This window comes from Pavona decussata, unplaced genomic scaffold (assembly GCF_977016875.1).
Source record: "Pavona decussata unplaced genomic scaffold, jaPavDecu1.1 SCAFFOLD_321, whole genome shotgun sequence".
Taxonomy (NCBI): Eukaryota; Metazoa; Cnidaria; class Anthozoa; order Scleractinia; family Agariciidae; genus Pavona; species Pavona decussata.
In genome coordinates this window covers 2,163,648-2,178,084 of record NW_028145711.1, presented here as the reverse complement: position 1 = coordinate 2,178,084, position 14,437 = coordinate 2,163,648, and the positions used below count along the sequence as shown (strand labels likewise).

Below are 14,437 nucleotides of genomic sequence, written 5' to 3'. Positions count from 1 at the left end.
GTGAGGGTGAAGAAATCGATGAAAAACTAAAAACTGTTTATAGTTTTCACATTCAAGGAACTATGTGAACTGAATAGAACATGAAGTGAAAGAAATCACATCAATACAAAAGAGGCATAAGGTTGGCGTTGTTATGGTTGTTTATAGCTTGTTTGTTTGTTTGTTTTAATGGAGTTCAATAAAAAGACCAGTGCCGAAATAATTTTCTTTCAGTGTATACTTGCCATGCTCTGCAGATTAGGAACAGACCACCCTTCTACTCGACTCTTCCGTCAATTAGGACTAAAAGAACGTTTTCAACGCTGTTTCTTAACAGATGTCGTCAATTATATTTAACGCTCTTTTCAGTTATTGATATCTTAATCTTTTAATAGCGATGAATGTATTTGTGTCAAGTTGTAACCAAAAACGTCTGTTTCCTTAGCATTATTGAAGTTAGAGCGTTGCTTGACAAGCCCAGAACGACGGCCAACAACAACAACAACAACAAAGAGGGTGATCCTCTCAAAACTTAATGGTATGCACTAAATGCAACTACATCAGGAGATACGCAAGGAAAACTGCGAGTCGTAGAAAATGTGTTTAAAACTGTTTTATTAAAATATTTCTCAATTACATCTAGAACCGGCGTAAACGCGGCCACACAATTATCATTTTTGCTTACTTTACATACACCTGACTACTGTGGACATGTATGCATTGAATATTTCGTGACCTATACAAACAAGATTCATGTACAATCACCTTACCCTTAAGCCCTGGTCAAACGGCGCATGATAATTGATGATAGTTTAAACTCGCTCACTCGTTTGACCGTAACTATCATGTACTATCATCGACTATCATTCACTTTGAGCGTGTTCATGATAGTTTTCCCGTTTGACCACACAAATGATAATTGATAATAGTGGATGGTAGTTTTGACTATCATCAACTATCATCGACTATCATGCGCCGTTTGACCAGGGCTTTAACCAGAAGCACCATAATTTAAGTGACAAAAAAGTGGGTACTGTTTTGTACCTCCCTCCCCTCCTCCATCCCCAACGAAAAAAGCAATTGATGCAAAATTAAGTCAGCTCATTCGGGAAAGTGGAAATGTTTTTCCACGTACAAAAGGTTTTCGACCGGTGTGCCCAAAACCGAACGGTGCCTTTTCCCTGTTCTACATCAGATGGTCAGCCTGTAGCGGTAGAAAGAAAGGACAAGGATTCTGCGCTTGCTATCGGTCACATCATTCTATTTTGAACAACATCAACATTAACGAAAAGAATCATTCAAAACACGTTAGTGTGACACTCTAATGTTCGCGAGCATTAGAATGTTTATTTCGATCTGAAAATTTGCGAGGCTTTCTCTCTTTCTTTTTTCTTTCTTTTTTTTTTCCGGAGGTTTGCCAGCGCGATGATCTCCTTTACTAATACTGACATCTGCGATTATTTAACATTTGTAAGTACAATTTTACCAAAACGATTTCTCATTGTAGAAATGAATTCACTGGTCCTCTATTAAAGGGGGAACACATTTAAGTATGAGATGAGCCACGGAACATAGATCTACACGATAATTCCTTCTCTTTCTTCAGCTCTCTGAATTAGTGGCTTAGCCTTGCTCCAAGTCGCTATTTTCATTCTCCAGAAATAACTACCACGAACCGCGAACGAAATTTGAATGCTTCCCTTTCGACGCAATTTTGGACGCCGTCATCGCTTTAATTTGGACCTCAGTTTAGATTCTAGTACGAGTACGACTACAAATACCAAATTTGACTTCAAGTATTTTGCGAAGTATTGATAAGAGATATATCTCAAGAAGCATCATTTTACTCTTTATGAGCGACGAACTTGACGCAGTTGTTTTGAATGATGATATTTAAGCCCTTCCGTGATTCCAAAAAGACGATGTCACCTACGTCGTTCTCACAAATGACGACGGCTACCTCGATTTCCCGCCAAAATGACACTAGTTCACTCGCGCGTGCTCTTTATCATGCTCCATGTACTAGAACTGATCTATAGACGTCTCTAATAAAAAAGCAACTACACAACATTAATTGTGAAGTTAACCAGCTCTGTGGACACACACCTGTTGGTTGTTGCCCACTGGCGAAGCCTGAGTATCCTAATACCCACCAAGAATTTCCGCCCGCCCGTTGTGAATGCGAGCTCAAAATAGCAAGATTTGCGCGAAACGACCTTATTTCGCAGCTGTTGGTGTTTTGCGCTCCCACTGTAAACGTAGAAGCGCACTGATTCAAAGATAAAACACGCGCTATAAACCCGTACAATTTATTAATGCATGCATTTCGTCTAACAGTATCAAAGGTATTTCTGTTCAGTATCAAACAAAATGGCCGGCCTGGAGCAAGCCTAAGGTGCGTTCGATTATCGTTGTTTTAAAAATTAATATAAAGCTGTACGTTGCTAAGAGTTGATGGTGAAGTTGTGCGAACCCAATGAGCGTTCGGTCATCAGCAGGTTCATTCACACTGCTATACGATTTCTGAAAGTACAAATTACAAATATAGTAAGTACAAAAACAGCGACCAAGCGGTGATACTAGCAGCAATCGCTTCGGACTCGCAGAAGAGCAGGGATGGCGCGATTGTGAGAGCACTCGCCTCCCATCAATGTGGCCTGGGTTCGATTCCCGGAATTAACGCCATATCTGGGTTAATTTTGTTGTTGGTTCTCGTCCCTACTCCGAGAGTTTTTCTCCCGGTACTCCGGTTTTCCTCCCTCCGCAAAAACCAACAGTTTCAAATTCCAATTCGACCTGGAAACAGTGGACGAATAGCCACTCTGTGGATGTGCCACTGAAATTCCCATTTATTATTTCTTTCTTTCTTTCTTCCTTTCTTTCTTTCTTTTTTTCTTCCTTTCTTTCTTTCTTTCTTTCTTTCTTTCTTTCTTTCTTTCTTTCTTTCTTTCGTTCTTTCTTTCTTTCTTTCTTTCTTTCTTTCTTTCTTTCTTTCTTTCTTTCTTTCTTTCTTTCTTTCTCTCTTTCTTTTTTATTTATTTATTTATTTATTTCACATAATAGGAGGGATGGTTGATTTCCCCTTTTGAGTTTGCACGATCCTAGCATGTTGTAGTCTCCTTCGTAGCTGTCGTTTGGGCTCGTCCCAAACGACGGCTGGAAAGGACACCACGTTTTCAGCCACGTGGAAAACAATTCATACTCCGTGTAAGAATAGAGCCAGTGTGCTGTTCGACTTTTATGCCATTAAATTTCAAAGCTTGTGACCAACAGCTAGGGGAAGAAAGCAAGACAACTAGCGGCGGGAGAAACAAATCGACTTTTAATAGGCGGCACCTCGTAAACAGCTTTATAGCGAATGTCAGCCGAATCTTGAAGGGACATCGTTTTACTCCGATCGGGCGCGACGAAACGCTGTATTTTCCCTCTTAAAGTGAAACTTTTCGCTCACTTAACGTTGTAAACGAAGGAAAAAATCAGCAATGGAATAAAAGGACTGGTCATTCTCCAAAGAGGCGACTATTTATGTGGTATTCTTGCTAAAACTTTGCTGTATTGCTGTTTTGCAAGATCCTGGTTTTCTTGTAGTGTTGAGACCCCCTTTAACTCAATACTGCTAACTTCTGGGCAGTCTTTTGAATTCAATTTTCCGGTCCATATTTATTATTTCCCTTTGGAGTTTTGTTTCCTAATCTCGTCCCATTTTGCATCATAATTAATTAAAAGAAAAATTGATTCTTAGCTAGAAAAGTCAAACAAACTTAACTTTGCATAAACTACTGACAAGTTTTTCTCGTATACATTTCTAATTTTAGCATTTATTTGTGACAATCTTGACAGAGAACAAACGTAAATACTTAAAACAAAAGGATATAACGGCAAAGAGTAAGATGTGCGAGTATACTTTCTGCTTATGCAGAACATTTATTCGTTTGTTTGTGCGAATTTTTCAAAGATCGTTGTTTGGTTTATTTCTGTACTGTTTGCTATGAATTGTAACGGTTGGTTTTTTTTCCATTTATAACTCCAGGATATATTTAAAGTCTGTTTTATGGTTAGTGTAGCCTTTTTCTCTTAGATCTACGCACGGCTTTCCTTATAAGCAAAAGTACTAGAGAGAAAAACTAATAAATAAATAAACAGATAAATAAATGAATAAATAAATAAATAAATAATTAAAAAAAATACACAATAAAAACAGAAAAAAATAAGCATGTTATTCACCGACCTGTGTCGTCTATAATTGCTATTGGTCATTGGTGCAATTAGCTAGATCATTGATGTATATTAGAAAAAAGTTAAGGCCCAAGAACCAATCCCTGTGGCACCCCACATGTGATTGGCATAACTGCAGGCCTTACTTGGTTATATTTAACGTTTGTGAGATAATTCTTTAACCATTTATGACAATTGCCACGTACGCCATAGGTTGAGAAAAGTTATGGGAAAAAGCAAGCCCGGAGGTGGAAAGGAGCGAGAGGTCAGACACAAAAGTGAGCCATCGCTGCGAAAAGGAGGGTGAGGCGACAACCTGATATCCTGTGTCCGTTTCCACAAAGAGAGGAATAACCAGGATAAAACAGGCCTATTTGTACAGTCGAACCTCTTTATTACGGATACCAAGGGGACAGGGATAAGTGCCGCATTATAGAGGTGTTCGTTTTAGAGAGGTAGGGTTTATATGGATTTCGGTCTCTCAGGGACCAAGTGAACTGTACGTAATAGAGAGGTGTCCGTATTAAAGAGGTGTCTGTAAGGAGAGGTTCCACTGTACTAAACTTGTAAATATTATACAAAACCGGTTCCCCTGAGGATCCACAGATGCACGGGAATTTGAATACACAGGTCTCATAGGAACAGGGGGCGTTTTGTGCTTGGCGGCCCCCAGTGACAATAATAGGGACCTTAAGCAGAGAAGACGACGACGCCGACGGAAATGGAACTTAAAAAAATTACCTTCGCGTCTTCCGAATAAATCTGCGATGATTTTTACTCTCTCAGTTTGTGTAATGTGGCCGAACTATCGAGGAGCTAACGTAGTAGGGGCGCCTTTAAAGTTCAGAAAGAGAAAGGAAAATTAATCATCATGCGTTCACGTTCTCCATAAAACCTTAAATTCGGTCATTTCACGCTTTTGTTTTGCAGAGGACGGCAAAGAAATGTACCAAAGTATAAAACGCACGTGCAGAGCCAGTGTTTTGCTAATTAAAACTATTGTTTTCTGACGTTCTCGTTGACGTCGTCGTCGTCGCTGCTTAAGGTCCCTAGTTCTTGTCTTCATTCTGAAAGTTGATGACTGCAGTCTTCACCACTCCAACCATTGTAACAGACGCAACTCAAGAATTTCCACTGATCAGTGAAACCCCGAGCAAGTCCCAGATTCGAAGCTTTGTGATACAAAACCGGATTCAACTGAAACTTACATCGTCCGTGCAAATTACAGAACTTCGCACTGCACGCTTGAGTGATGGAAGTCAGATTTTTTATAAAAGGCCCCAGGAAATTGTCAATGTAGGTTTTCACTTCTACGCAGTCAATTCTGGTCCGCTCCGAGAGGTGGTTCCCCCAGATAACTATCCCAGCGGCTCCTTGTTCAGCCGACTGAGCTACAGTCGCTATTAAATCAGCCTGTTGACGACAAGAATAACCAACGTGTGATTTTCAGTAAAGAAGATATAACGTAAAAGGTAGAAAGTTTCGCTGAAGTTCCACGAAACTTAGCCTGCGAAGACAGACGCCTTTTCCGGTTTTTATTTCACCTGCCGCGAAAAGACGGATGAAGCAAATGCCTGAAAAAGCATCTCAGCTGTACTCACAGTCTACACGAAACCAGAAACAACTGAAATTTCGAACTCTCGGATGCTTGGCAACCAAGGGGCAAGATCAAGAACCACTATTTTTCTCTTTGTTTGTTTGTTTGTTTTCATGCATGTTTACCAACGCTTCGGGGTACTAGGTTATCGCGTGGACTACCATGTTTGAAACGACGCTTGTGCACTGCAAGTCCCTAGAATCAAGCTTCTCATCTAATCCATTGCGATGCATGCGTGCAGTACGTGGGGAAAGCACACACATATATGGATAATGATCATATCCAATTCTTAAAGGAAACCTCCACTGTTGAATTGTTGGAACTACAATCTTATTTATACATTTTGTTGGAAGACAAACAAAATAATATTTGATTATCGCTAATTTTTGGCTTTTAAAGGCCCACATTCACCCAAGATGTACTGCGCGCCGAGGAACAGTTTTCATATATGAAAAACCCCCATTTTGTTTGAGCGGGAGTCGAGTGAGAAAGCAATAAGCGATCACGAATATTCTTTTCCTCCAGCACGAGTCGTAGAGGAAACCCGCATGAACCGCTTGAGTTCGTACAGCCAATAAGATCACGCGTTTGGACAATACAGCATTTCAAAACAAAAACAAACCACCGCAATGGCTCTTGGGAGAAAGTGGGCCTTTAAATTTCGTGGGCGCCGCCATGTTGGATTTCATGACGTAATACGGTTGTTCAGTTGTTTCACACCAAAGAACTTCCACTCACTGACAATAGCGGCAACCGTATTAAGTCATGAAATCCAAAATGAGGGAGCGTATATAATTTTTAGCACACTTGAATATTATATCTACTTTTCAAACTAAAATTTACAATTGAGACATCTCCAATAATTTATCGTCAAAGTCTGAAAGATTTGAAAAAAAAAACAACAACAACAACAACAAACAAACAAACAAACAAAAAAAACATTTGTAGAAAAAAGGATATGAGTTAGGGCTTACCAGGTGCGAGCAAACCAAGTTTAACGAAGAAAGAGCCTCCATTTCCTTTTAAAGGGAGTTGAACGATAACTACGGAGAGCTACTTGTTTTTCAATTTGAATAATTGTGTTCAGTTTACTATTAAAGACATAAAAACGAGGCCACACTCCCCCTAATTTGTAAGAGTGAATCTGATATCTTGCAAGTAGAAGAACCAGATAAATTATAGTACAAGTAGGGGCATTTGACAGCCCCATCAAATGAAGATCTGTGAAGACAAAGTCACTTCCAAGGCCCTTTTGAAAAAGGAATTGTTTAACATCGTTCCAAAAACCTTGTGTTATGTAACAGTGCAGAAAAAGATGAATAATAGTCACTGTTTCTTGTTCACAGAAGCAACATTTATCTGATTGAACAAGGTTGATTTTCTTTAGGAAATCATTCGTTGCAATCCTTCGATGTAAAAACTTAAAATGAAAGGTTCTTAATTTGGTAGAAAGCGTACAGTTAAAGGCAATTGTGCATGCTATCTTCCAGTTGACATCACAGTCATTATGACCACGCAGGTCTCTGCGCCACTTTTCTTGGCTCCGGATGGGTGGGGGAGTTTTTTTCCTCAAAAGAGAAGTATAGATAAAGTTATTGACCTTACGTTTGGAGATAAGTTCAGTTAAAGTCACTCCTTTCACAGTTTCATTGGCACGCATCGGAGTACTATGAAGCTTCCTCATAAAGGTTTTTACAGATGATAGAACTCCATAGAAGTCTAACCATTCTAACTAGAATTCAGTTATGCTAGTCTACTTGTTAAGTAACCGAATTGTGCGTATAGTATTTTTTGTTTTGTTTTGTAATCTAAAGACACTCACTAAGAATATTATAAATGTATACCTTTATAGCAATAATTAATAAGAATGTATTTTAAGTGGTGTAAGTAACGCCAGTCTACCTGTTAAGTAACCGAATTGTTTGTATAGCTTTTGTTTTTGTAATCTGAAGACACTAACTAAGAGCATTATAAATGTATACCTTTATAGCAATAATTAACAAGATTGTATTGTAAGTTGTGCAAGTAAGCATTGTACTGTAATTAAGCCGTGTAAGTACCGTGGTGTAAGTATCGTAGGTAGTGTAAGTACCGTACTGTGTTACTCAGTGATTCTTTGTTTTAAGCTTGATTTTGTATTATGTCTTTGTATTTATATTTCGCATTTGTATCTTGTTATGCTGTATCATGTCTAAGTTCAATAAAGTTATTATTATTAAAAAAACTAACAAAAAAAAAAAGTTCGAGTTAGCGAGGGTTCGAGTTATCGGGAGTCGACTGTAGTTTGTGACTCACCTGATAGTTTTGCAGACAAAATCAAGTACATAAAAAAAAAAAAAAAAACATTTTAATCAAGAAAAAGTACAGTGTATAACAATGACTTTGCGAAAAGTAACACTTACACGAACAGCAAACCTAACGTTACAAACACCGACGCAACACCTGTCACTACTGCGACTATGGCACTTTTGAAACTACCGCACGGTTCCTACAGTACACCCCTACAAGACCTACAACATCCGTGTAGCTCACAAACCTATCACTACTTTGCGACAGCCCACTGGCAAACGTAAAAAACAGAGATGAACCGAGCGCTACAACTGTAAGGCCAATTATTTCAGTGAGACGGGGAGAAATTAACGGAAAAAAAAAAACTGAAAGAGAGCGACTAGAAATGGCGACTCGCTGAACACGATATTCAAACGAGAATCGACTGGGATTCAGCCAAGTGCGTTATTTAAGTTACGAATTAAATCAACGACTCACTCTGGAAAAGCTAGTACAAACGTCACTGAACCGTTGCTAACAACTACCAGAACCTTGGAAACAACTTGTTGATAACCGACTAAGGGGCTGTTTACATGGAGGGAGGAAGATGCTAGCACTAAGAAGATCCTACAAGGCGGATTATCCTAGCGCCATACGTTTTATGTATTCAGTTTACATGTAAAAAGTTGAACTTGGCTCTAGTGCTAGGATCTTCCTAATTTTTCTTCTTTTCCTTCTCCACTTGGCTACCACCCCGACCGAAATTTCTGCATGTAAACCAAACTAAAAGTCGATCCGCCTTCTAGGATCTTCCTTGTGCTAGGATCTTCTGACGAAATTGTGGGATTTATGGTAAAAGCCCCAAATTTGGCACATAGATAGGGACATACCTACTGAACAATATTAGCTATGGATCCACCTGGGAAGTGCTGTACCCCATTATTGTAGTTTCAACGGGTTTAAGGTGGCTCACTAAAATTCTAGCATAGAGACGAGGCTGTTGTTTCTCGTGTAGCAGCCACAGTCCTGCCTCAAAAGAGCGACAGTCCTCCAAAAGTGGAAAATTATTCAATATATTTGCTTTTCTTTGATCGTGGAATCAATCGTGACAGGTCACGTGATTGTACGTGCAGCATCGTGACATAACTAATAAGATTTTGACACGGCGAAACTGCACTAATCTTAATCGATGGTTTGGGGTTAATATATATATGGAGGAACATATGGAAGGTACGAACTTTTTGTAAAGATTTGAATTCACGAAGTTGGTTTGAGTTATTGCCGTGTTTAGTGAAAACAGACTTAGATTATAAATGTATAAAAATCGCGCCAGCGCGGGGAAATCTTCGGCTATGCCATGCTCTTTCTTCTAAGGCAACTTTCCAGCAATTCTACACCCCGCCAAGTTTTAAATGAAGTACTCTGTTTCCTTTCTGGACATGAAAACTGCTTTTGATAGGGGAAAAGTTAGAAGCGAAACCTCCTCTACTCATTCTTCGAAGCAAGCGATTTCTTGGTGGTTGGCTTTGCAACTTTTTAATTTTGTGTCTTTTTCACTAGACAATTTTATCCTTCGCTTTTCTGATGGCCTTAAGCTTAAAGCAGCGCTATACTTCCCTTATATTCAAAACAGTTTTCATGATAAATTATCATTTAAAACCCATGGAATAGATATTTGAGGGTAGTTGTTATGAAATTATTTAATTAGCACAGTCTATTCCACCGCTCCTAAAAGGCCAACCGTTTGACATGATCCTCACCTATCCGTATTTCGTTTGACCATACAGCTTGCCGTGATGTGATGTATTTGAAGTTCCTGCTGATAATCCATGTTTTTAATGTATCGCACATAACCGCGATGTCTAAACAAGATGATGGTGCTAGTGTGGACTGGACAAAATGTATTTTGTGCCAGGAAACAACCCCAGAACCGCTCCAATGCCCAGGAAACTCCCGAAGATCGGATATAGGGTGTGAACAGGCTAACACGCCTTGGCTAGTAACATTCTTCAATTAGTGAAATTCGAAGCTTGCCAATACCCATAAATGTTAAGAAGCTACATGTAAATGAGGGTGGAGGGATTGCAGAAACGCTTATGCAGCGAAAAGCAAAAATGCACAAATCCTGCAGAAATAAATTTAGTAACACGAAGCTAAAAAGAGCAGACAAACGGAAAAGATAGGAAGAGCCTGGATCCCCTCAATGTTCTAAATTCTGGCGCAACTACATCCAAAGCAAAAAAGCTGCTTTTTCTGTGGAAGTTCCTCGGAAACGCTTCATGAAACCTCGGCTTTTAATATAGATACAAGGGTTCGCGGGTGCGTGCATCAGTTGCAAGACAAGGTGTTAATTGCGAAATTGAGTGCAGTAAGAGATACATGTAGGATTTCTCAAAAAGTAATTTATCATGCGAAATGCCTGGTAGCACTTTATAACAAAGGGGAGATATCGAAATAGCATACAATTAGTGGAAATGAAAAGAGAATCCAAGATATCGCATTAGCACAGCTAGTTCTATGTAAAGAGAGAAAGGGTAGCACTCCGACAGTGTTTAGGCTAGCAGAACTCACGGACATGTATTCTAACCATCTGGCACAACTTGGAGTGGAGGTATCTGGCCGCGTTCACTCAGCTGATCTTAAGTAAAGGCTCTTAGCAAATGTTCCAGGCCTTCAGGCTCATAAGAAAGGGCGAGACATTTTTCTAGCATTTAATAACGAAACTGCTACTGCGCTTCAACGATCTTGCGAACGCGATTTTGACAATGAAGCCATGACCCTCCTTAAGGAAACGAGGATAATTCGTAGGGATATGTTGGACATGAAATGAAAGTTCAACGGCACATTTAATAGCAGTTGTAAAGAGGCATCTGTCCCAGAGTCTCTGAAAACAGCGGTGTAACTGCGAGGCTCTTTATTCTATTTGATCTATCATCGGCTTTCTCTTTGCTTAAGTTGCGTAGTAACTGCGAGGATCTTTCATCTGCAGTTCAAATACATGTTTCATATATTTACATTCATTTATTCATCCTTCACGGGTATATTACAAACTCACAACATGACTAGCTCCCAGTTGGCTAATGATAGCTCCATTAGTAGAGCACTGCACCGGCTTCGCAGAGGTCATGGGTTCTAATCCCGTTCAAGCCTGAATTTTTTCCAGGCTTTCCTTTCTCAACTGCTTAAGTTGCGTACTAACTGCGAGGATCTTTCTTCTATTTGATCTTTCATCCGCAGTTTAAAATATACAATTATTGGTTAATATTAATTAGTTGCGCTTATCAATAAAATTGAAATTCACTCGCTGAGATGATTATCATTGATTTCTATAGACAAACAATAGCTGATTGTCCAAAAGCAAAAACCCGGCTTGAAAGGTATTTACTAGATTAACGTGGTTGCAAACACAACGGTGCTGTGTCTGAAGAAGGCATGGTAATTTCAACAGTGAGCATTGTCAAAGGATACCTCCGCTGGTTTGTCATGATGTAGGGAGTGTGATTTTTTTTTTTCACATGTTTTGATAAGGTTATCTTTGAATTTGACAAAAGCAAACAAAATTAAATTATTTTTAATGTGATATTGACCTTGTTTTAACAACCATTCCATTATTAAGGACAGGAAATCATCTCAGTATTTAAAGCAGTTCTCATGTCTGTTGCCAATACTGCAAACGATATAATAAAATGTTATTACTGTTGTTTCCGTTTGCTTTTAGCATAGATCAGAAAGTTTAAACTCCATAATTCCATCAAGTCGCATTGTTCACACTTTGCACAGAGTGTATCACCCAAGTGAATCAACCAGTGTATTCATATAACAGCAATGACAGTAGACAATTTAATATGATCCATACCTGTAAATGGAAAACGTGTTCCAATTCCTGTCAAACACAGGTCTCCAATACTCCCAGTCAATCACTCCAATACCTTGAAAGTCTGCATCAGGTATAACATTTGTAATATCATCTTCCACTTTCCTCAAATGTTCTGTCAAGTTTGCAAGCTGATGTAGTACATGGTATTAAAAAGAAAAAACAATTATATATCTTTAAAAATTACAAATTAACCCATTTTTGTAATATGATCACAAAGTCTGGATGATAAACAATATTATTGTAAATTATTATCATTAATAAATTAAGGGGTCTAGGATCTTTTTATTAACGTTGTAGCCTGCATGCAGACGTTCCCTATTTCCTTTGTCACACTAGGAAAAGGAACGTCCTCCCTTTTCTGAGTGCAACAAAGGAAATATAGCAGTCTTATTTGTGGCCGTTGCGTGGGTTGGTCACACAACGCGCTCCCTGGAAACCGAAGGGAGTGCGTTACAAGACGAGCCCAAACGACGGCTGGAAGAAGACTAAGGAAATAGGAGACGTCTGCATGCAAGCTGTTAACATTGCTGTTGCTATCAACGGTATTACACAGATGTTGTTATATTTGTCGTTATTCTTATTACTATTGCTACAGTACGTTTATTTAGACTTGTTGTAATTACGTATGTCAGGCTATTTTAATTGCTATTGAATATTGGCACCAATAGACTAATTGGAATTCATAAAAGGAATACTAAAATGTTGTCTCCTGTGTTTGCAGATCGCTCGGCGGCCTTTTGAAGGCATTTATTTTCGTAATCCGCTATTACATTATGATCTGTTTCGATGCTTTAGCTGAAAATGAAACTCTCAGAAAGTTTTAGGGAACGGAAACTTATCCAGAATTTACAAGTGTTTATTTGATTATTTCGCATTTTGAGCTGACATTTTGCCGAAGAAGAGATTTACTTTACAACTTTATCCGAATTCTGAGGCCATTAGAACAGATACCGGGATTCTTTGTGGTTCACGTCGTTGGGTTCTCTGGACGATCGATCACCGCTACAATAGTAAAAGGTGTCAAAGCAGAAGCTATATATTCACGTTAAACTTCAATTCAAAGCACAACTCTACCTGAGGAAGACCGCCATTGACAGCCTTTCCATCACTGTCAAAATACGGATAGAGTCCAAGTTGATTGTTGTAGAATATGACGATGTACTCTCCGCACCATGTCTGGTTGCGGTTTACCACGAAGTCAAAAGCACTCAAATCCAAGCTAACGTTCCATTTTGGCTTACAGAGGTCTGTAGGAGTGTTCCACACCGTGACAAATGGTCTGTTGGGAAGAGGAGGGCCTTTGACACAACTATGTATACAGTAGCAAAGCTCAGGAACGACGAGAAATGCGACAAGAAGTGAAGCATGCAAGCCAGCCGCCATCCTTGTCACGCATTTGCGGCGAAGGTGTGACATGACCTGAGGAATGGCATAATTATGCGAAATACGATTTATGCGGGGAATAAATTAGCTGAAGAGCGCGTCATGCTCCGTCATGCATGTTTTCGAGCCAATTTTGTAAGAGCAGCAGCTTTTTCGACGCTGGGGACTCTAGCCGAATATTAAACAAGTAAACAACAAATCGAGGATTAGATCGCCTGATTGCTGGTTAGGAAGAAGTGAGGGTGAAGAAATCGATGAAAAACTGTTTCATAGTTTTCGCATTCAAGGAACTATGTGAACTGAATAGAACATGAAGCGAAAGAAATCACATCAATACAAGAGGCATAAGGTTGGCGTTGTTGTGGCTGGTTTTTGCTTGTTTGTTTGTTTGTTTTAATGGAGTTCAATAAAAAGACCAGTGCCGAAATAATTTTCTTTCAGTGTATACTTGCCATGCTCTGCAGATTAGGAACAGACCACCCTTCTACTCGACTCTTCCGTCAATTAGGACTAAAAGAACGTTTTCAACGCTGTTTCTTAACAGATGTCGTCAATTATATTTAACGCTCTTCTCAGTTTTTGATATCTTAATCTTTTAATAGCGATGAATGTATTTGTGTCAAGTTGTAACCAAAAACGTCTGTTTCCTTAGCATTAATCAAGTTACAGCGTTGCATGACAAGCCCAAAACGACGACCAACAACAACAACAACAACAAAGAGGGTAATCCTCTCAAAACTTAATGGTATGCATTAAATGCAACTACAGCAGAAGATACGCAAGAAAAACTGCGAGTCGTACAAAATGTGTTTAAAACTGTTTTATTAAAATATTTCTCAATTACATCTAGAACCGGCATAAACGCGGCCACACAATTATCACAGTTTTTGCTTACTTTACATACACCTGACTACTGTGAACATGTATGCATTGAATATTTCGCGACCTATACAAACAAGATTCATGTACAATCAACTTACCCTTAAGCCCTGGTTAAACGGCGCATGACAGTTGATGAGAGTTTAAACTCGCTCACTCGTTTGACCACTAACTATCATCGACTACCGTCAACTATCATTCACTTTGAGCGTGTTCAAATACTTCATGATACACCACGC

The 14,437-nt window shown here is 39.1% G+C and overlaps 1 pseudogene across 1 annotated transcript; it reads right to left on the bottom strand.

The window, feature by feature from the left end:
- Positions 1-5,190: 5,190 nt before the first annotated feature.
- LOC146454000 (hyaluronidase-4-like) lies at positions 5,191-13,636 on the bottom strand (annotated as a pseudogene). The gene is made up of 3 exons (XR_014859380.1): positions 13,011-13,636; positions 11,916-12,064; positions 5,191-5,632 (listed from the first exon to the last, which is right to left on the bottom strand). The product of XR_014859380.1 is annotated as a hyaluronidase-4-like (transcript).
- Positions 13,637-14,437: the final 801 nt, after the last annotated feature.